Below are 2,874 nucleotides of genomic sequence, written 5' to 3'. Positions count from 1 at the left end.
TGTGCCTGGTTGGAGACACTACAAGATATGGCTGCCAACCGATGTCAGTGGCGTTCTTGTTGTCAGTTTCTATCCAGATTGCCTGAGTGAACAGGTGGAGGTGTAGGCACTTCGAAATGATTGTGTTAAGCTAGCACAAAGTCCCTTCCCTGTCCGCTTTTACTCTTTTCTTAACAATAAGGCTTTCAAATAAATCACAGTTGTACGGCAGTGAAGCATCGGTGTTGAAAACTGATGTCATGCCGTCGATGATGATGATGATGATGCCAAATTTGATTTACTCCTTTGCGAACTCGATCAGTTTGATCAAGATAAAGGTCGCCTGGGGTGACCAAAAGTTGGGACATAAAAACATCTGCTCATTACTCTATCATGCTCAATACTAATCAGCGCTAAGTAACAACAAATATTTCTGTCTTCCCATGAGAGCTTGGGCAATCAAGCAGACCATCCAAGTTGCCCTTGGCTATTTCTCTCTTGTTTTCAAAAACTGACGGGTTTATCATGGCATGCTTTGGCCTTCTGATAGGGTATCAGCACATGTGAAATGCAATTTCGATCAGAAAAATAAAAAACGTTGGTTAAGGACTTGGTAATCGTGGATTTATTTCCCAGATAACTAATTCAACTAACATGACCAAGTGTGGGAGTGCAAAATTAGGAAAGCGCGATGCCAAAACCTTTAGATGGAAAAAATTCACAAAACCCAAGGTGACTTTTCATTGAAAAGCTTTTGTAAAAAAGACAACTGAAAAAAACCCGGCCACTCAGTGTTTTCATTGGCGAGCTCTTCGAGATACAGAACCATATTTTCATGAAGGAAATTACTTCCAAGTTTGCTGAAAATTCTTTGACAACCCACGATCTATTTTGCTCTTCTTGGGGCTCATAAAGTAGGCGCAGTGCACGAGATTCTCTCAAGTTCATTTTTTCCGCTAAAACCAGATCAATCTGAAAATGAGTGTACTTGTCATAATGCATCCAATTTGGAGTTCATATGGAAAATAAAGCTGACAATAACTCAAAGACTACACTTTTACCGGATGAGCCCAAGTAGCACAGAACCAGTCGTGAACTGCAAAAATGTTTTCGTCATTCTTGTGAACAGATTCCTTTACGAAAATTTATGTATCTCAGAATTCTGTGACTTCATAGTTTATTCGGCAAGCCCTACGAGCATTATTAATCAAAAACATCTGCTTCGCTATTTTTCGGTTATCCGAAATGCGCATCTTTTGTTAAAAATAGATTCTTAAATGGTTCGGTTTCAGGAGGACCCACTTTTCGTCATGCGCCGGAGCACAGGATAAAAACACTTAAGTAGTCAAAGTTATTTTTTCAGGTAAAAATATCTGACATGTGACCATTTGTCATTTTGTCATGCATGGCTGAAATTTTCTGCCACTGATTTCGTCATGACCGTACATTTTCTACGCCGTGGGGAAAAGTAAACTGTTTAGGTTTTCAACTTGGTACAAGAGAACCGGGTAAATGGCGAAACAATAGTGCGATATGGGCTATATTTAACCCACGGTATTACAGAATATTATGGTCCACCGGACAGGGACCATCCATCATCCAAGTCTATTTGGACATCTTCAGTGGGGGGCACTCGGAAGCACATAATTTTTAGACACGCAAATTCTTATTTCAGGTGAGAAATGCCCAACAACTTCAGGATTCAGGTAAAAACGTCCCGCTTATTTTACTGATGAAACCCCGGAGCTAAACTTTCGTATATCTTTGGCGAATATCTGGAGCGAAACCAGTAGTTTTCATCAAGGCCGATACCGACAGCCCAAGCGAACGCACCAAACTGGAATGCATCCTAGAATATTCAATATGTACTCATACAATGCAGTTATACGAATATTTTCAAATTATTCACGCTGATGAACCTGATACCTGGAATTCCTCAGATCTAAAGCAATTCTTATTTTAATGAGATATAAAATAATGGTGCCAAAATTTGGTAACCAAGAGAGGGTGTGCAGGCCCTCACTTATCAAACACTGTTGAATTGGTCATTAATAAAACCAAGTGTGAAGAAATATTCTGCTTACAAGTTTCCATTCAAACACGCGATTGGCTAAGACGCTTAAGTAGACCTTTTTGAGCGTTCCCGTAGCGTCCCTTTGATGCGGTCTACAATAAACACTCATTGCCTCTATATTCTATAATTTTGGTTATAATTAAATCGTCCAAATTCATATTGTAAAAATCAATGTTTTTTCACTCGTCTCTCCCGGAAAGTCATCCTTATTGCAACAGAAGACTCGGCGAACGTCAGTGTCTCTGACTGGCCAAGTATGCCTCCCAAAAGTCAACTGATTTTAGTCAGTTGTGGAAAACATCCATTGATGTTTTGTTTGTCTGCATCCGATTTGGTTTGAACGGGGTTGCGTCGGATTTTTTTTATGTATCCGAACGTGCGAATTGACAACACGCTGACATTTGGCGAAGCTGTCACTGTTGGAATGTATAATTTACGAAGCACCACGAGCAGTCTGTTCCAAATTATCCACCCCGCCAGAAGTTCAACCAACGACTTTTGCTTTGCAGAATAATTGCAGAATAATTATGAAGTATTTCATCACCAGTCTACCGCAAGTTCAAGAACAAAACGAAAAATATCTATTTGCCTGGCAAATAATTAAGGGATCAGTTTGAACGTGCTCATTTCTCCAGATGACCTAGGAGTGTAGTTTGAAATTCGACAACTGAAAAGTAACTTAGAAGGGAAAGCAACTGAAGATTTGATGCGCGTTATAAGCTCTACAACGCCACATTTAATGTTGACCGCATTGTTGTTACTTTGAGGCGTTCCAGTCATATGGTCATTGTGTCGTAGGAGGAAGATTACCATTATTCTTT

The sequence above is a fragment of the Opisthorchis viverrini genome (genome assembly GCF_000715545.1).
Source record: "Opisthorchis viverrini unplaced genomic scaffold opera_v5_134, whole genome shotgun sequence".
NCBI lineage: Eukaryota > Metazoa > Platyhelminthes > Trematoda > Opisthorchiida > Opisthorchiidae > Opisthorchis > Opisthorchis viverrini.
This window is presented reverse-complemented; position numbering follows the sequence as displayed.